A 21345-nucleotide genomic window follows, 5' to 3' on the forward strand; every position below is an offset into this window, starting at 1 on the left:
TGCAGCACCGCTTGGAGAGATCCGTCGCAGCAGACTAGAGTCAGGGGAAAGACAGGACATGCCCCTTTTTATGGCACTAGTTGTCAGATGGTAAGTTTAAAGGTCCAGTTTCAATGTGAGTGAATGGTTGAGTGGCTGAATGGGTAGGGTAGTAGGGCGCATAGGTGAGTGAGGCACCAGTGCTGGGTAAAGTGGGAGCTGTACCATTGGGATGGCCTTCACCTGAACTGTGCTGGGACTAGTGTATAGGTGAATCGTATTACTGGGGTTGTCGAAAGGGCTTTAAACTAAATAGTCGGTGGAGGAGGCTTCATATGATTTGGAAAATTTAAACAGAAAGGCCAAGGCAATAGTGCAGGCTAGCACTGTGGGTAATGATAACCAGAGAGTGCTAAGAAAGGACACAGCGTACAAACGTTAGAGTAGAGCAGCGAATAAGGTCAGAGTCGGGAGAATGGTAAAGACAGAATTAAAGACTCTTTGGATAAATGCATGCAGCATTCATAACAAGATGGATGAATTGATAGGACAAATAGAAATAAGTGAGTTTGATATGATAGTGATTAAAGAGACATGGTTGCAAAGTGACCATGGCCGGGATCTGTATATTCAAGTATATTTGACATTTTGGAAAGACAGGAATGAAGGAAAAGGAGGCGGGGTAGCTCTATTAATCAAGGATTAGATCAGTACAGTGGTGAGAAATGATCTTTGTTCAGAGGATCAAAATGTATAACCTGTATGTGTGAAATAAAAAATAGCAAATGAAAGAAGTCACTGGTGGGAGTGATTTAGAGGCCCCCTGACAATGGCTACACAGTAGGACAGAGTTTACATGAAGAAATAAAGGGGAGAGGTAAAAAAGGTACTGTAATAACTGTGGGAGAGTTTAATCTTGATATAGTTTTTGGACAAATCTAATTGGCAAAGGTAACCTGGAGTATGAGTTCATCGAATGTATTTGGGACAGTTTCTTTTAACAATACATTCTAGAACCAACCAGAGACCAGACTATTTCAGACCAGGTAATGTGCTGTGAGTCTGGATTAATAAATAAAGGATCCTCTAGGTAAGAATGTTCATAACATGATAGAATTTCACATTCTGTTTGAGGGTGAGAAATTTGGGTCTGAAATTAGTGTCTTAAAATTAAATAAAGGTAATTACAAGGATATGAAGACAAAGTTGGCTAAAATGGACTGGGAAAATAGGTTAAAAGATGGTAGGGAACCAGTGGCAGATATTTATATTGATACTTCACAACTCTCAACAAAGATATATACTGTTGGGAAAGAAAGACTGCATGAGAAGGATGCACCATCTGTGGTCAACTAAGCAAATTAAAGATGGTATCAAATTAAAAGAAAAGATGTGTAATCCTGCAGAGATCAGTGGCATGAGAGAAGATCGGAAGAATTGTAGAAGCAAAGGATGACGGAAAAAATAATAAAGAGGGAGAAATTGGACTATGAGAGAAAACTAGCAAGAAATATAAGGGAGAATTTTCTGCATGTCGGGCGGGCCGTGCGGGAGTGGGTATGGGCCCGATCGCCACCCATGATTGGGTCCGCACCGCCATTTTACGCGGGCGAGCCATTTGAGGCCCACCCAACATACTTCACAACTCCCATGGATAGTAGAAGTGGGTGGACGGTGGCAGGCATGCCCAGACCGCCGGGTCCAATGGGGTTCCGGCGGCTTGTTTAATTGAAGGTCTGGCAGCCTTTGCAAGGCCGCTCACAATGGCTGGGAGAAGAGCACATCAGAGGGGCAATGTGCCTGACGCAAGTCCGGATGGTAGGCCATCGGGGCAGGCCAGGTCAGAGGGTAGGCCATCGGGGCAAGCCAGGCCGGAGGGTAGGCCATCGAGGAAGGCCAGGCCAGGGGGTAGGCCAGCGGGGCAGTGTGCCCCTGGTTCTTCTGATGAGCACCTAGCTGCCCTCCTGGCAGTTAGTGGGAGGTCCTTCTTCTGAGGGACGGGAGGCCTCCCCACCTGATCAAACGTGCGTGGGAGGAAGTGGCTGTGAGCGTTAGCTCCCGTGATGTGGTGCGGCGCACATGGATCCAGTGCCACAAAAGATTCAATGATCTCCTGCGCTCGGGAAGGGTGAGTACCAGTTGCCTCAAGTCACTTAATGCAGCCGTCACCCTTTCCCCCAACCCCCCTGCCCCCCCACCCCGGCAACTCTGTAACAGTAATGGCATTGAATCCCTCACGGCATGTATCCCTTACTGGGTGTGCCAGCAGATATTGCCCATGCCTAGTTCACCCCGAGCGGGTTGAGCTAGGATGTGTACTGCATCCACAGCATGTGTGACACTGACACCCAATGTATAGAATGGGGGTGAAAGTTAAGGGTCTGCACCTAGGCAGAGTGCTGGAACTGCGAAACATGTCAAAGTCAGGGTGCTAAAATGCTGGGAGGGGAGCTTCCAGTTGGCAGGGCACCAATCCATCTGCTGGTCTTTGCGCTCCACGTGCTTGTGCCTCCTTTCTTAGCAAAGTAACACCTCGTGGTGCCACAAGTGAATGAGACAGCATTTGGGCAACATGGGGGGGGTGCGGGTCAGCCCTGGCTTGTTTGAGTGAGTGTGTGGCAGCTGGAAGGTGACGAAAAACTGGAGTCTTGCAATGTCCCACTCTGGCTGGGTTGGCAGAGAAAAGATGGGAATTCAGGTGCAGGCTGGACTAATCAATGCTCCTCTTTCTGCAGGAAAAGGCTGCACACAATGCCTCTGAACGAATGCGGACTGGCAGAGGGCAGACCCAGTTGGCCATCCGAATGGCTTTCGAGCAGGAGGCCATGGATCTGAAGAGGCTCCATGCCCCAGCTCCACTAGTGGTGATGAGGCTGGGGTGCCATGGGGAGGTATGTTTGGCAGCACTCAGGTCACCATGTGTGTCACAGAAGTTGAATGCTCAGTGATTGAAGTTAGCAACATGGGTTTACCATTGATTATGGAAGGATGAGCACATAATGATCTGGGGGAGCAGCATGCAAGTTGACATTGTCTGCACTGTGACTAATCAAATATCCTTTTTTCTTCCTTTCAGCATCACTGGAGCAAGGCCAGGAGGAGGAGGCAGAGGGCCCGCCTCTCACCCCTGAAGCCCCAGAGCAAATCCACTCACCAGTGTCATACCATCTTAGCCAGGCAGGCACCAGCGCAAATACTAGCATCTCAGTGGGAATTATATATCGGCTAGTGTCCCAGGGCACGGCGGTGAGGGCACTTCACACTCGCTTGAGGTGCGGGCAAAGACAGAGTGCCCAGGGTGCCACCAATCATAAAACTGCTGGGGACCAGGTACATGCTTGGTTGGTGGCTCATGATGTGCCTTTGGAGTCGTCCATGAGTCAGTGAATGCTGCAAGTGCAGCATGTTATGTGAGACGATCTGGCGGAGATGCATGAAGCTATGCGAGGCATGGTGCCCATGTTTGAGGAGTCCACACGGACCGTCACCGATGCAATGAGCCTCATGGCTGAGCGCCATGCTTCCTCCATGGACAGAGTGGCGATTCTCATGGAGAGGTTCCTCCAGGAGACCAATCAGGGCCTCCTGGGGTTGTGCTCGGACCTGCAAGCCCTCACAGCAGCATTGGCCTCAACTGGTCAGTGCCAGTATGGGAGACAATTTTGGACACCAAGTATCCAAGCTCAGCGACCATCCATTTACGGTGAGCAGGGAGGTCCGAAGCAACCTCACGTCGGCACAGCAGCTGCCTGTCGTCTCTGCAGGCTCTTCTCAGTGCGCTCCGGATGAGGGCAGCAGCTCCTCCGCCCCTCTGCCAGTGACCATGGCATCCGATGAGGCTGCGGCGACTGGGGAGAAGCCAGTTGTGGAACTGGCCGCTCCCTCCCAGGTGGGACCATCAAATGCTTCACGGGCCAGAGGACGGCCGCCAAGGTCATCGAGGCCAACAGGACAGCACAGTGAGCAGGCTGTCTCAGATGCCAGTGTCAGCAAGGGATCAGCACCTAGACGTAGCACCTGTAAGTGTAAATTGAAGGCACCTTAGGCACACAATGGGTTTCTCAGTGGTGCTTTTATGTTGGCCCATAGTATTTTCTGGAAGATTTGCTGTGATGTCCAACACTTTTATTTGCTTTAAGAAGTTATGTTTGTTCACTCAATAAATTTTGACATGTTGCCATGCCTCAGGGTGATTCCTTCTGCAAGTGGATGGGAACCCATGGTGTAATGAGTGAGTTGTTTGACATTGAGCTTTATTGTCAAGGGCCTTAGTTAATGTTAATATCCAAGCTGATTTAGCACTCAAGTATCGAGTGTGGAACCTGCAGCCCTGGAATGTGTTAAAGGTCCATCTGTGGTGGGCTAGCTGAAGGTTCTTTGGATTAAAGCCTCCCCAGTGTCCCTGCCTCCCTGGAGGTTGCCTGGGTCAGCGTCTACCCCCTCAGCATTCTCCCGTGTGTGCTCATCCTCGGACCCATCTGGAGCAACTGCATCAATGTCTTCCTCGTCCACTGCATCGCCCCTTTCCAGCGCCAGATTGTGGAGAGCGCAGCATGCAACCAATATCAGTGACACACGATCTGGGGGTACTGGAATGTGCCCCCTGAGTGGGCCAGGCATCGGAAGTGCATCTTGAGAAGACCAATGGTTCTCTTCATCACAGCTGTGGCTCCTATTGTACCACTGCTCAGCCTCTGTTCTTGGATGGCGGAGAGGCGTCATGAGCTACCTTCTGAGGGGATAGCCCTTGTCACCCAGCAGCCATCCACCCAGCCGGGCTGGAGCACTGAAGAGCCTCGGCACCTGGGAGTGTCTCAGGATTAGGCGTCGTGGGAGCTGCCTGGGTACCTTGCACAGAATTGCAGAATCTGCAGCTTGTGATCACACACTATCTGCACATTCATGGAGTGAAATCCCTTCCTGTTTAGGAGGGCACTGGGCTCTCCTGCTGGTGCCTTGATGGCCACATGTGTGCAGTCGATTGCATCCTATATGCGGGGGAAGCCAGCAATAGCCGCGAAGCTTCTGGCTTGCTCTGTCTGGCTGGCCTCGTCCCAGCAGTAGTGGATGAAAGCCAATGCATGCCTGAATAGAGCGTCTGTCACCTGCTTGACACAAGTGTGGACAGCTGATTGGGAGACTCCACAGAGATCACCCACTGACCCCTGGAAAGAGCCGGAGGCATAGAAGTTGAGGGCAGCTGTGATCTTTAGAGCCACTAGCATGGGGTGTCCAGCCACACAGTTCATGGAGATCTCAGGGCCTATCATTTGACGGATATAGTTGACTGTCTCCCTTGAGAGCCGGAGCCTCGTTCGGCACTGAACCTCAGACATATTGAGGTAGCTGCTTTGCCCATGTAAATCATGGCAGCAGGATAGTGGCGTCTTCTGCCTTGCTCTTCCTGTTGGCCCTGCACCCCTTGTGCCTGCGCCTCTCCTCCCAAAGGTGGCTCCCATGGAAGCTGAACGTGGACTCCGGGTTCCTCCCCCTTCTGGCTCTTCCTTCCTCCTCAGAGGAGGTGCCTCCAGTGGAGAGCACAACTCCCATTCCCAAACTAAGGGAAAGCTTCCTGAAAGCTGCAGGCCCCAAAAATGATCTTTACTGTAGAGTACTGACCAAGGCTTTCACTCCTGTTCAAGCAGCTGGTATGAGTTTTGAAGTATTCCTGCTCACACAGGCAAGTATAAGTAACTTTCACGCTTAAATACCTGAAAGATCACATTTGCGACCCCACTCACCCCTCTTATCCCACCCGTGCATGAGGTTTATACCAATGTCTCCTACCCGCCTGCCCATTGCGCCCGGGCGACGTCCTGAAGATCACACGGGCTGCGAAAAATCGAATTCATATGCTGCCTCAAGGGCCTTAACTGACCAGTTAATTGATGGTGGTCGCGCATCTGAACTTACAGCGTGCCTGCCTTCCCAAATATCGCAATGGCGCACGGTGACATCGGGGCACAGGCCCGACATCACCGCGCGTCATTTTACGCATCAACGTGCGGGGCCTGCCCCCACACGCCAATGGGAAAATTTTGCCCTTAAAAGCGGACAGGAAAAGAGTAGCCCCTTAGAGGGTAAGATTGAAGAATGAATAGTGGGAAACAAGAAATGGCAGACACTTTGAACAAGTATTTTATATCTGTCTTCACAGTAGAAGACTTAAAATCCCGGGAATAGTCGAAAAGCAGGGCAAAAGAGAGAGAGGAACTTATAATAATCATAATCACTCATGAAAAAATATTAGGAAAACTAATTGGACTAAAGGCTGACAAATCCTCTGGACTGCATCCTGGGCCTTATAGGAATTGGCTGCAGAGATATTGAATGCATTGGTTGCAATCGTCCAAAATTCTATAGATTCTGGAAAGGTCCCAGCATATTGAAAAGCCATGAATTTAACACCCCTCATCAAGAAAGGATAGAGACAGAAAGCAGGAAACTATAGGCCAGTTAATCTATCATTGTCATTGCTAGAATCTAGGTATTAAGGAGGTAATTAAGGAGGACATTTAGAAAACTATAATATAATTGGGCAGAGTCAACATGGTTTTGCGAAAATTGTGTTTGGCAAATTTATTCAAGTTCTTTGAGGATGTAACAAGCTGAATGGACAAAGAGGAACCAGTACTGTAATGCATTTGGATTTCCAAAAGGCATTCGACACGGTGCTTCATAAAAGGCTACTGCAGAGGATAAGAGCTCATGGTGTTAGGGGTGATATATTAACATAGATAGAGGATTCGCTAACTTACAAGAAATATAATGTCAGGGTAAATGAATCATTTTCAGGTTGGCAAACTATTGGAGTGCTGTGGGGATTATTCCTGGGGTATCAACTACTTATGATCTACATTAATAACTTGAATGAAGGGATTGACTGTATTGTAGCCAAATTTACTGATGGTGCAAAGATAGTTGGAAAGCAAGTTGTGAGGGGGATACAAAGCATCTACAAAGGGATATAAACTGATTAAGTGAGTGGGCAAAAAATTGGCAGATGGAGTTTTAATGTGGAAAAATGTGGTGTTGTCCACTTTGGCAGGAAGAATAGAAAAGCAGAATATTATTTAAATGGAGAGAGACTGCAGAATGCTGCAGTACAGAGGGATCTGGGTGTTCTTGTACATGAACCACAAAGAATTAGCATGCAGGTACAGCAAGTAATTAGGAATATTGGCTTTAATTGCAGGGAGGATGGAGTATAAAAGCAGGGAGGATGGAGTATAAAAGCCTTGCTACAACTGTACCAGGCATTGGTGACACTGCAACTGGAGTACTGTATCTCCTTACTTTAGGAAGGATATACTTGCATTGGAAACAGTTTACAGAAGGTTCCTGAGGCTGATTCCTGGGATGAAGGGATTGTCTTATAAGAAAAGGTTGAGCAGGTTGGGCCTATACTCATTGGAGTTTAGAAAAATGAGAGGTGATCTTATTGAAAAAATATAAGATTCTGAGGGGGCTTGATAGTGTAGATGCTGAGAAGATGTTTCCTGTCATGGAGGAAATCTGGAACTAGGGAATAATGTTTAAAAATAAGGGGTCTTCCATTTCAGACAGAGATGAGAAGGAATGTTTTCTCTCAGAGTGTTGTTAGTCTTTGGAATTCACTTCTCCAGAGAAAGTGGAGGCTGGATAATTGAATATATTCAAGGCTGATTTAGTCAGAATTTTGATCTACAAGGGAGTCGAGGGTTATGGGGGAAGGTAGGAAAGTGGAGTTCAGGCCAGAATCAGATCAGCCATGATCTTATTGAATTGCGGATCAGGCTTGATGGGCCAAATAGCCGACTCCTGCTCCTAATTTCTTATGATTTTATAATCTTATAGATTAGTCAAGAGGTTGAAGAATAGATAAAATTGTGGAAATTCTTTATATTATGATTAAGAATGGGCACTGACATCACAGACTTGATATGACAAATTTTAGGATAATGCAAACCTTCATGTTTGTGGTCCTCATACACTGCTTTCATACTTACATTCCCAAACAAATTGCTGCTTTGCAAAAAAATTCAACAGACTGTCATTGCATACTTATCAATTTGAACCAAACTTTGGAAAAATGGATTTGTAAAGAAAGCAATCTTGTTTATAGACTGATTAGAGAATTCATGAGTGAGGTAGGAGATACCCACCTTTATCAAACTGCAAACAGACATGAGTTGTTGTTGTACTGTGCGAGCTGAGATTTGGTGGTGATGGCTTTGTAGCGATTGGGAATATGTTACGGGTTCTGTGCATTTGCACTTTTCTTCACCTACATATGTGTAATTGTTTGAGATGTTTGTGTACTGTGATTATAATGCTGTTTCAGTGCATAAGGATGCCACAAAGAGATGAACTAGAATATAACAATCTTTGAAACACAAAACTTGCTTTCCAAAACAGATAATTGGAACCCATATTTTACTCCTGGCACTACTTTGGGGGTGTTTTGACCTAAAAAAAAATACACGGGTTGGGTGTGGCAAGGGAGTAGGGGTGGGTGTGAAAGCTTTAAAAATCAGATTCTTGACCCAAATCTACCCCAATCCACCCATTTTGCACTTTAACTGAGGCTGGAAGGTGGGCAGGCACTCAGCCCACACCAAGGAGACGGTGTGGTGTATTAAAAATGATACGGAGGCTGTGAAGCTCATTGTCATTCAGCTTTTCAACTTTTCATTCTGGTTGGCCAGGTTCCTGAACCTCAGGGATCCTAGCAGCTACATGCAGTTAAGGCCTTGGTGTCTACAGGAGGTAAGTATCTTTAGATCCAACTCTCAGATCGAGCTTGCTTGCCTGAGCAACCACCACAATTGGGCATCAAAACTCTGCTTGTGGCCTTCACAACTGGCTCCCTCCCCTGCCTGACTGGAAGACAAGCCTGTATAAAATTCAATAAAACTCCCAGCATTGTGGGGGAATCCTGTCTCCTGGGTTCCCTGCAACTTTCAGACACCCTGGCTCCAGCTGGTCAGGTAAATCAAAATTCATTCCTTAAAATTTATTGCAGAAGTATGAAAATAATTAATCATGCCACTTAGATGTTGAAGTTTTAAAAGTTTGCTAATGATGAAAAGCATTTGCTACATTTTCTCCAGGAATGACAACTAATTAGAAATTAAAAGAGAAATGGCCAAGAGTCAATAAAAGCACTGCATCTGCTAACCTGCCAATCTCAGATTAAGAAATAATTGTTCAACTCTGCCCACTTAACGTTCGAACAGCTGACATCATGGTGTTGTGATGCAATGGGATTTTAGGGTATCCAGTCTCACTGCTCACTTTTGAACCCAAACTTAAGGAGATTTTATTTACACTTTGGCCTGGGATCTGAAGTCCCAGTTTTTGGAGGTTTCACCTCAATCACCCTCCTGCAGTTTGTTTCAAGACTGCTTGGGCCAGTCCCAGTTTACATACCAACTTTAAAGTCATAGTGATGCTGAAGTTGGTGTATAAATGCATGCTGAATTTCTCACAATGACATTACCAGTGCCTATTGTATATTCACTACTCTTTTCACTATGTGTACAGTTTGAAATAAAGGTCACATAAGAATAACATTTCCTGATAATTTCTTAGTCTTTCAGATACATAATTGATATATATCCAGCTAGTAGCTAATAGCTGTCCACAGATACTTTTATGAATAACACATTTGTTCTCCCAAACCTAAAGGCAGCATTTTCATCTGGATTATACAATTCCCTCTAACAACTGAGGCATTGCAAACTGCATGGTACACATCTACGGTCTTCACTTTGCATTCAAGCTTTGATAGCTTCACAATTAGGGCTGGCCTATTGTTATTGGTTTTAGGAATGTAAATTTTCCAACTGTAAAGATTAATTGAGCTGGCCTCTTGCTTGGGAAAGTTGGTGCCTTCTGTATTTATGCTACATTTATTTTATCTTTTCACCATTTTCTTCTCCTTTCTGTCATTGGCTTCTTGCTTGGGTATAATTCCACAATGCTGGATGTATTCCAGGAGCGTTCTTAAGTGGCTATTATTCACATGTGAGCCTTGACAAAGAGTTAGCTAGCTATTTGACTGTGGTGGTGATGGGGTGGGGATAGTGGGAGGGGAGGTGGGGAAACATCACAAACAAACTGGTCCTACTCTCTAGGGTTACATAGCCTTAATATAAGGTTACAAGTCAATTATGTGTAATGTAAAAAGGTCAGGAAGAAGGTTCCTAAGTGAGTGTAAATGGAAAATGAACCAATGGGACTGGTTGCAGGGAGATGACATTGCACTTCAGAAGACAAGTAGAGGCAATGAAGTACAGTTGCTGTTTGTATGTCCTATCTGACTCTATTCTAATATGACATTAATTTTTTAAAAATTAATTCATGGAATGTGGGCTTCACTGGCTGGGCTAGCATTTATTTCCCATCCTAGTTGCCCTTGAGAAGGTGGTGGTGAGCTGCCTTCTTGAACTGCTGCAGTCCATGTGGTGTAGGTACACCCATGGTGCTGTTAGGAAGGGACTTCCAGGATTTTGAGCTAGCGACAGTGAAGGAATAGCGATATATTTCCAAGCCAGGATGATGAGTGACTTGGAGGGGAACTTCCTCGTGGTGGTATTCCCATCTATCTGCTGCCCTTGTCCTTTTAGATGGTAGTGGTCGTGGGTTTGGAAGGTGCTGTCAAGGGAGCCTTCGTGAATTCCTGCAGTGCATCTTATAGATGGTACACATTTATTACTTAGCGCAATTTTAATACTTAGTCTCCATATATTTGCAATTCCAGCAGAGGTAATTGGAGCATGATCAGATGTGGGACTCTGGTCAATTTCATTCTCACCCTGCCACGGCACTACCCCTGTCACCCTGACCTCAGCATCACTTGAGTTCATTTCTAGGGCTTCTATATCCACCATGGTCTAGCTGACTTAGCATCTGGAATCATACCCAGAACCTTACTTGACTGCATGGCTGAACTACTCATTAGATCAACAACAACAAGGCATTCAGTGCCTTTAATGCAATAAAATATCCCAAGGTGCTTCCCAGGAGAAGTATAAGAAAAATTAGGACATTGAGCTACATAAGGAGAATTTTGGTCAAGTGACCAAAAGTTTGGTCAAAGGGATAGATTTTAAGGATTGTCTTAAAGAAGAAATGCGAGATCAAGAGGCAGATAATTAGGGAGGGAATTCCAGAGCTTAGGGCCTAGGCCGAATAGGTTTGAAATGTGGGTTTGCAAGAGAATGGGAAAGGATCAGCTGAACAGAAAAAGTCAGAAGTACTGAAGTGCTGAGCAGAGAGAATGAACAAACAAATATAATTAGGCACAGAGAGACTGGGCAGGGCACACCTTGAGAGGAAATGGACCGGAAGAGATATTATGGAGGGAAGATTTCACAGAAAACAGAAAGGAAGAGAACATCAATGCTGGCTGCCTGGCTGGAATACGGCATGCAGTTTTGGTCTCCACAATTAAGAAAGGATATGCTTGCATTGGAGGAGCCACAGCAAAAGTTTCATAAATTGGTCCCTGGGATGAGGGGATTGTCCTATGATGAGAGGCTGAGTAAATTGGGCTTATGTTCTCTGGAGTTCAGAAGAATGAGAGGCAATCTCATTGAAACCTACAAAATTCTGAAGGGGCTTGATAGGGTAGACACTGAGAGATTGTTTCCACTGACTGGGGAGTCTAAAACATGGGGGCATAGTCTCAGGATAAGGGGTTGATCATTTAGAACTGAGATGAGGAGAAATTACTTCACTCAAACGATTGTGAATCTTTGGAATTCTCTACTCCAGAGGGTTGTGGATGTTCCATCATTGAATACATTTAAGGCTGGGATCAACAGATTTTTGGTCTCAGGGAATTTAGGAATATGGGGAATGGGCAGAGAAATGGAGTTGAAGCCCAAGATCAGTCATGCTCATATTGAATGGCAGAGCAGGCTTGATGGGCCATGTGGTCTACTCCTGCTCCTCCTGCTCCTATTTCTTGTGTTCTTGTGACTTGAAAATTGAAGGGAGTTATTCAAAAGTGAAAAGATTGGCAGAGGACAGAGAACCACGGAGAAGACAATGAGCCAAGGACCTACCTTTGGGCAGAACACTCATGCTGATGAGGGTCTAAGCAGCTGAAGGCACGCCATCAGCAGTGGAGAACTAAATTTGAGGATATTGAAGAAGTCAGAATTGGACGTGTGCAGATACATTGGAGGATTTTGGGGCCGAAGGAGATTACAAAGATGGGGAAGGGTAAGTCCATTGAGGAACTTGCAAACAAGAATGAGAATTTTAAAATCAAGATGTTGCTTGATCGGGAGCCAATGTATGTCAGCAAGCACAGGCTGTTAGGTGAACAGGACTTGGTGCATGTTAGGGCAGGGGCAGCAGAGTTTTGAAAGACCTCAATTTTGCAGAGGGTAGGATGTAGGAGACCAGTCAGGAGTACATTGGAATACTCAATTCTGGAGGTAACAAAGGCATGAATGAGGATTAATTAAGGCAGACCAAAGTCGGTGATGTTGCAGAGATGGAAATAGATGGTCTAAGTGATGGCATAAGTATGTGGTAAGTTACTAGGGCTGTTCATGTTTGGGATTAGAAATGACTTGTGACATGTAATATTGAGCCATCACATCAGTTAGATGCATTAGTGAAGTTTCAGATCTCATTATTCATTTATCATTTATACAGAGGCACCGTCTTTGCTGCCAGGCCACAAATGGAACAGCTGCACATCATTTTCGTTGCAATGATGTAGTGCTCAAACAATGAGATATTTTTAAAGTCCCGTGATGTGTTTCATTGAACGTTGTGACATTGCATGACAGTATTTGGCAAACAGTTTTAAAAAAAAACGTTTGCCAATTACTTTTAAAAGTGATGCTGTTATAAAGACAGGACTTTCCTCTATCATAAATCCCAAGTTGTCACTGAGTTTAAGTTCAATCAGTGTAAAATTCCACAAGCACTTCAGACTTATCTAACTGATCATCATCATAACTTGTATATAAATGTATGTAATACAACACAACTTTACATTAATTGTACCAAATCTTCACCGTTTCCTTGCCATTTTTTGACTCCATGAAGATGATGATTCTAGTTATACCATCTTTAAACAGAGGCTACTAAAATGAATTATGCAGCAAATCTTGGGATAATTTCTGATCAATGAATCTTGAGTGGATACACACAAGGCTGCTCTGTGCAAAGGATATTTTTCTCCTTTATAGTAGAGGTTCCTGTGGAGGAGACCCACGTAAAGGTCACATGTTTTATTGTACATATGTTCTCAAAACTCAATCTTAATCTTAAGACTATTTGTGATCATCAGTTTATTGGTCAACTTATTTTGCACAAGTTCAAGCACCAGTGTGAAAAAGCCTCCGCTGCAAAACTATAGGTTGCAGTAGTCAGTCCTCGCATTTTTCTTTACTGCAAAAAAGGACTTGTGGCATAAAAATGAGTTCATTACCATTGTAATTACCATTACCATGTGTGTGGAAGGTGTATCCAAATGCAGCTTCTAGCTAACCGGATTTCAGAGCTGGAGCTGCAGTTGGAGTCATTGTGGAGCATCCACGATGCTGAGCAAGTTGTGGATAGCATGTTTAGCGAGGTGGTCACACCACAGGTGAAGATTACACAGACAGAAAGGGAATGCGTGACCATCAGGAACAGTAAAAGACTCAGGAAGGTAGTGCAGGAGTCCCCTGTGGTCATCCCCCTCTCTAACAGATATACTGCTTTGGATACTGTTGGGGGAGATGGCCTCTCAGGGGAAAGCAGCAAAAGCCAAGTTCACGGCACTGTGGGTGGCTCTGCTGCTCAGAGGGGCGGGAGGAAAACAAGTGGCAGGGCCAAAGTGATAGGGGATTCAATAGTTAGGGGTACAGACAGACACTTCTGTGGCCGCAAACATGAATCAATGTTGTCTCCCTGGTGCCAGGGTCCAGGATGTCACGGAGCAGCTGCAGGACATTCTGGGGAGGGAAGGTATACAGCCAGTGGTCGTGGTCACATTGGTACCAATGACATAGGAAAACAAAGAGATGAGGACCTGCAAATTCAGTACAGGAAGTTAGGAAATAACTTAAAACGCAGGACCTCAAATGTAGTAATCTCAGGATTACTCCCAGTTCCACGTGCTAGCAAGATTAAGAATAAGAGGATAGACCAAATGAACATGCTGGACAGATGGTGTAGCCAGGAGGGATTCAGATTCTTGAGGCGCTGGGACCGGTTCTGGGGAAGGTGGGACCTGTACAAACTGGACGGGCTGCACCTAGGCAGAGCTGGGACCAATGTCCTTGTGGGAGCTTTTGCTAGTTCTGTTGGAGAGTATTTAAACGAGTGTGGCAGGGGGATGGAATCAGATAGGTCAGATTCAGATTAGAAAAATGGAGGTAGAACATTAGCTAGGGACGTTGTGATAGACATGGAGTTACAGGAGAAGCAAAGCTTACAAAGTGTCCAGCAAGGGAAATTGACGGAGTTAAACTGTTTATACTTCAATGCCAGGAGTATTACAAACAAGGTAGATGAGTTAAGGGCACAGGCAGACACATGGCAGCAGGATGTCATTGCTATAATGGAGACCTGGTTAAAGGAGGGACAAAACTGGCAGCTTAATATCCCTGGTTATAGAGTCTTCAGGAGATAAAAAAGGAGGGGGGTAGCACCAAGGGTTAAAGAATCAATTCCAGTTGTGAGAAGGGATGATATACTAAATGGGTCAACAAACAAGGCTTTATGGATTGAGCTTAGAAATAAAAAAGGGGCAGTCACACTACTGGGAGTATACTACAGACCCCAAATAGTGAAAGGGAGAAATGAGAACAAATATGTAGGCAAAGTTCTGCTTGTAAGAACCAGAGGGCAATAATAGTAGGAGACTTCAACTATCCTAATATCAACTGGGATTCAAACAATATAAGGGGCACTGAGGGAGAAAAATTCATTCAGTGTGTCCAGGAAAATCTTTTCAACCAATTAGTGACAAACCCAACGAGAGGAGATGCAATTCTAGACCTAGTCTTGGGGAACGAAGAAGGGCAAGTGAGTGAAGTGACAGTTGGCGACCACATCAGTGACAGTGATCACAATTCAGTTAGATTTAGCATTGCCATGGAAAAGGACAGAGATAAGGTCGGAGTAAAAGTCTTGAACTGGGGGAAGGCAAATTTTGCAGAATTGAGAAGGGACTTGGCTGAGGTTGACTGGGCAGCACTGCTGGAGGATAAAACAGTGGAAAACCAGTGAGAGGCACTAAAAAGCAAGATCCTAATTGTACAAAGTAGACATGTCCCCTACAAAAATAACAGTGGTACTGCCAAATCTAAACTCCCCTGGCTGTCTAGAGGAATACAGGGGAAGATCAAACAGAAAAAGAAAGCATATGACAGGCACAAAGAACTAAGCACTGCAGATAGCCTAGACAAATATAGGAAGTGCAGGGACGAAGTAAAAAAAGAAATAAAGAAATCAAAGAGAGGGCATGAAAAAAGATTAGCGAGTAAAGTTAAAGATAACCCAAAGATGTTTTACCAAAAGGTTAAAAGGTTAGTTAAGGAAAAAGTGGGACCTATCGGAGATGAAGATGGAAACTTGTGTGTAGATGCAGAGGCAGTGTGAAGGGTTTTAAATGAATATTTTGTCTCTGCGTTTACAAAGGAAAGGGAGGATGTAGATATAGTAGTCCAGGAGGAACACTGCGAGATATTGGACGGGATAGTCATAAAGAGAGAGGAAATACTCAAAGGGTTGAAATCCTTGAAAGTTGATAAGTCACCAGGGCCAGATGGATTGTTTCTGAGGCTGCTGAAGGAAGTCAGGGAGGAGATAGCAGATGCTCTGAGGATGATTTTCCAATCTTCACTAGATACAGGGGAGGTACTGGAGGACTGGAGAAATGCAAACATAGTTCCATTGTTTAAAAAGGGATCAAAGGAAATGCCAAACAATTTTAGGCCAGTTAGTCTTACAACGGTGGTGAGCAAATTAGTAGAATCAATCCTGAAAGATAGGATTAACTGTCATGTGGAAAGGCATGGACTAGTCAGGGATGGTCAGCATGGATTTGTTAAAGGAAGGTCTTGCCTCACAAATTTGATTGAATTCTTTGAGGAAGTGACAAGAAGGGTTGATGAAGGTAGTGCAGTGGATGTTGTGTACATGGATTTTAGCAAGGCATTTGACAAGGTCCCACATGGCAGATCTCATTCTTCTAAACTCCAGAGCATATAGGCCCATCCTCTTTAATCTTTCCTCATAGGGCAATCCCTCCATCTCAGGAATTAATTTAGTGAGCCTTTGTTGCACTCCCTCTATGACAAGTATACCTTTCCTTAGGTAGGAAACCAAAACTGCACACAAAACTCCAGGTGCAATCTCGCCTAGGCTCTATATAACCGCAGTACGACATCTTTACTCCGATACGCAAATCCCCTTGCAATACAATACAATTTGCCTTCTTAATTGCTTGCTGTTTTTGAGTCTTCCAAAATAAATAAAGAAAGATTAAGAGAGCAAGGCCTTTAAATTTGTAGCTGTGACCAACTTCCTGTTCACAGCATAACCCCTCTGTGCATGACACCCTACACTCCTGATTTGGCGTGGGCCACCCCATCACACTGATAATTGGTCACTTTACTACCAGGATGGACACTAATTGGCCATCCAATGCTTGGTTTGCCAAGAGGAGACAGTGAGGGTGGGAGTGAGCGGACCACTCACTTACCAGTCCGGCTTCCTCACCCTGCCACAAAATGTAAAATTCAGCCCAGTGTTTCAGATCGATGACCTTTCATCAGAATTCTGCCAGGTTATTTCCCAGGCAGCAAAGTTGAAAATTACTCCCATTGTGTGTACAGGTTTGTTTTTATTCTCTTTGGTAAATTAGAGAAATTATTTATTTATTTACCATGTCCCCACTTAAACCAGGGATTAGGTTCTTCAGGAGCTAAAAAACCAGCTCAGGCCAATTGTTTAATGGTTACTGATCCCAAAGCGATAATCCACATTGCTGTATAGTAATCAAGGGCACACTACTGCAATTACATTTAGAGTAAATGGCATGAAACTGGCTTATTTTCAAGAAAATAGAGATTGCTGTTGACTTAAATGGGGGTGGAGCTATGATAAATAATTTGTAACTGTTTTCAGTGCGGATAATGGTGGCGCAGCACAATAGTCCCTGGAAAATATATCCTATGCTATAGATGTGCCATTACAATGACACAAATCCCAAGGAAAATCTGAACGTAACTTTGGATTTGGCAGCCCCTTGGCTAACTTCTCTTCGATTGGACTTTCAGACTTCTTCAGTGGGCCAGTGCTGTTTAAGTGAAGGGAAGCATACTACAAGAATACATAGAACGGATTGCATCATATATACTTAACAAACTGAATAAAAACAAACTTCTGTAGTAAAATCAATTGCTGGTCATTCTCTATAGAATTGGTTTAAAATTTCACACAAGCGAATGATATATATAATACAATTTGGTCTAACGGCCTTTGGAAAGAGATTTTATTTCCTTGATTGCCGAAAACAAGGGATAAACAGGTCTTAACATAAGAATGTAAGCTGACAGTATGCACCTAATTACATGGACACAATTAGCAGATGAAATTGCAGGCGTCCTCATTATCATGAAATAGGCGGGCTGCCAGCATGAGTCCCTCTGTTGGTTGGCAGCTCGCCTAATCGACGGCTTGAATGTTAGGCATCCCTGACGATATTTAAGGGAAGTTTTCATTGTTGTATGTTCAGTCAGTCTCACAAAGAGGTTCTGAGTCTTATATGGTTGAACATAAGTGCTCATTGATAACATATAACTACATAGATACAGGGTATAGCCCAAGCTATGAGCTACTCCATGCTTGCTTCTGCACAGGTATCTGTCCAGTCCACAACCAAGCCTAGTCTCAGATAATTTGTCTCTGTACATCACATTGTGGGTGGTACTGTTTCCCAGTCTCACACTAACCCTTGCTGTGCCAGATACCTTTATACTATATTTCCCCCCATGTTACTACCCAACGTATTTACGTTACATTCATGCTACCCCTTCTCCCCCCCACTTCAAGTCTTCTCTTTTCAACTACCTATCTGCTCTGCTCAGGGACCACTGGCTTCTCCCATTCTTTCCAGAGAGAGCGTTCACTCCATTCATTCCAGGTGTGAACCTATTTTTTCTTTTTCCATGTGGTCTGCCATGAACTTTGTGGGAATTGAAGGTGTCTCCCCCTATTGTTTGGATGTTCCTCATCAGTGGGCTCACCTTGCAGTTTGGTTTTTATCATGATACTGTTTTCTTCCGTGTGTCTCACTGAGGTGTGCTCTGGTGAGTTGATGGTCGATAGTTCCTTGCTCCAGCGTCATCTTGCAGCTTTGTGCATTAGCTGGAGGTTGCAGAGTCTGTGCCTTGGTGTTTACAGGTAGTGTGACAGCAACTGTGGGAGCCTGGAGTTGGGGCTCATTCTTCTGTCGCTGATCATTTTCCTGTGTGTCTCCCACTGGAGGTACAGTGATAATTATCTGAAAGTTTGGCTAGTCTGATCAAAGAAGAGCTTCTGCCACCTGCTAAGAAATTGGACAACCCAGCTCTGTGAAGAGTGAAGACAATTCAGAGCTGAAGTCCCAGTTGAGAGTTTCTTTACTAGTGGGCCTCTCCAGAAATTGTAGTTCCATGTAGTTAATGACGGAGGTTGTTTTGACGTCTTCTGCCATTTTAAGAATGTTAAGGTCAACATAAGCATCTCTGCTCAAGAGAGAAAAAAATTGGTTTCAAATCATGTACATGACTTCGAGTACGTGCTTGTCGCCATACCTTAGTGGTTCGAGGATCATGCCTGTGACTGGAAGTTGGATTCCTCCAGGCCAGTAGAGTGGCGTGCCTGTCGGTCGTAGCCAGAGGGGTCTCAGCCATGACTCCTTATCTGAGAGGACTGTAACGCTGACTCCCGTGTCCAATTTGAAGTTGGTGAGGTGACTGTTTATTGAGAATTTTGCATTCCAAAAAGAGAATCCAGACTCCTTGACCTCACCCAAGAAGCATGGTTGGGTCTCTTCCTGGTGTGCTACCTCAATCTCATGATTTTCTTAAGATTCTCCACTTGTGTGGGTGTTTTAGCTTTGCTTGGCTTCCTGAAATTTTGCAGGCTGTTGCAGTTGAAACATGGCTGAACATTGCACTTGCCTGTGGGATCGTTTGGCTCCACAGTGCTGACATGGTTGCCCACCCTCTTGTGGTCTGTTTAGCTATTGCCTTCCTTGGCCTGGAGTCTCTTTTCCACTTTGTTGTTTCACTAGCTGGACAATTGAGGTTGTTCCATTCCATGGCATTCTTTCGCCACATTTTGGATCGGTGCGGCTGGTGCATTTTAGACTATTTGGATGTCCTTTTCTAGAGTCAGATCTTCCTTGGCCTGTAGTATGTCTGAAAGTGCATTGTCAGTCATTCTGACAACAATTCTGTCCCTTATGAATTTGGACTTAAGGTCACTGTAGTCACAGCCTTTAGCCAATCTAAATAATTCATTTCTAAAATGGTCAACTGGTTCTCTAGGCTGTTGGACATGTTTGTTGAATGCTGAATTTCACTCTTTCTAAAAACTTGTTGCTTCTTAGATTAAAATATGTATTGAATTATTTTATAACTTGGTCAGATTTATTTGAGATTTTGTTTATTCCTTGACTCACAATAATATCATCAGCTATCAGACCTACTGAATAAAGTAGTGTATTTGTTCCTTCCGGGACACCCTGGTCCACTCCTCCATCACCCCCTACTCCTCCATCACCCCCTACTCCTCAACCCCCACCTATGGCACCTCCCCATGCCCATGCAAAAGATGCAACACCTGCCCCTTCACTTCCTCTCTCCTCACCGTCCAAGGGCCCAAACACTCCTTTCAAATGAAGCAACATTTCACTTGCATTTCCCCCAACTTAGTCTACTGCATTCGTTGCGCCTATTGTGGTCTCCTCTACATTGGAGAGACCAAACGTAAACGGGGCGACCGCTTTGCAGAACACCTGCGGTCTGTCTGCAAGAATGACCCAAACCTCCCTGTCGCTTGCCATTTTAACACTCCACCCTGCTCTCTTACCCACATGTCTGTCCTTGGCTTGCTGCATTGTTCCAGTGAAGCCCAATGCAAACTGGAGGAACAGCACCTCATCTTCTGACTAGGCACTTTACAGCCTTCTGGACTGAATATTGAATTCAACAACTTTAGATTTGAACTCCCTCCTCCATCCCCACCCCCTTTCTGTTTCTTCCCCCTTCCTTTTGTTTTTTCCAATAAATGATATAGATTTTTCTTTTCCCACCTATTTCCATTATTTTTAAATATTTTATGCACCCTGACCCCCACTAGAGCTGTACCTTGAGTGCCCTACCATCCATTCTTAATTAGCACATTCGTTTAGATAATATCACCAACTTCAACACCTCTGTTTTTTTGTTCTTTTGTTTGTGACATCTTTTGATTATCTGCTCCTATCACTGCTTGCTTGTCCCTACAACCACACCACCCCCCTCCACTTCTCTCCCCCCACCCAACCGCCCCCCCCCACCCCACACACACACACACACACACACACACACACACACACACACACCTTAAACCAGCTTATATTTCACCCCTCTCCTTGGATTCACACAGTTCTGCTAAAGGGTCATGAGGACTCGAAACGTCAACTCTTTTCTTCTCTGCTGATGCCAGACCTGCTGAGTTTTTCCAGGTAATTCTGTTTTTGTTTTGGATTTCCAGCATCCGCAGTTTTTTGTTTTCATCTCTTAGTGTATTCACATGTTCAGCTTCTGTCTTTTTATCTAAACCCGAAGCTAACATGTACCTTAAGAATCTTTTCCGCCAAAGTCCCCAATTTTGTGTTTGGTCTGGCCCTTGGAACCATCCAAATTGGCCTGGTAATGTTGATTTGTTCTTCATAGTTGCTTTGAAGTTCAGGAGAGTACAGCTTTAAATGCTGTGCAAGTCTTAAAGATGGTTAGATGAGGTAAGTGGGTAGTGTGGCAGGTGGGTACAGTGGCAGGTGGGTAGATGGCAAGGTGGCAGTTGGATAGGGCAGCAGGGTGGGTAGGGTGGCAGGTGGGAAGGGTGGTAGGGTGGCAAGTGGGTAGAGTGGCAGGTAGACAGGGTGGTAGGGTGGCAACTGGGTAGGATGGCAGGTGGGCAGGATGGTGGGGTGGTAAGTGCGTGAGATGGCAGATGAATAGGGTGGCAGCTGGGGTGGGGTGATGGGGTGGCAGGTGGGTGAGTGGGTAGGTATGTGGAGGGGTAGTCTGATTGGGACAGGAGGGAGTCGAGTGATGGGAGCTAGTCAGGTCAGGTCGGGGGCGGGAATTAGGTGGTTGGTGGTGGATTTGAGGG

This window comes from Carcharodon carcharias, chromosome 2 (genome assembly GCF_017639515.1).
Source record: "Carcharodon carcharias isolate sCarCar2 chromosome 2, sCarCar2.pri, whole genome shotgun sequence".
Lineage (NCBI taxonomy): Eukaryota > Metazoa > Chordata > Chondrichthyes > Lamniformes > Lamnidae > Carcharodon > Carcharodon carcharias.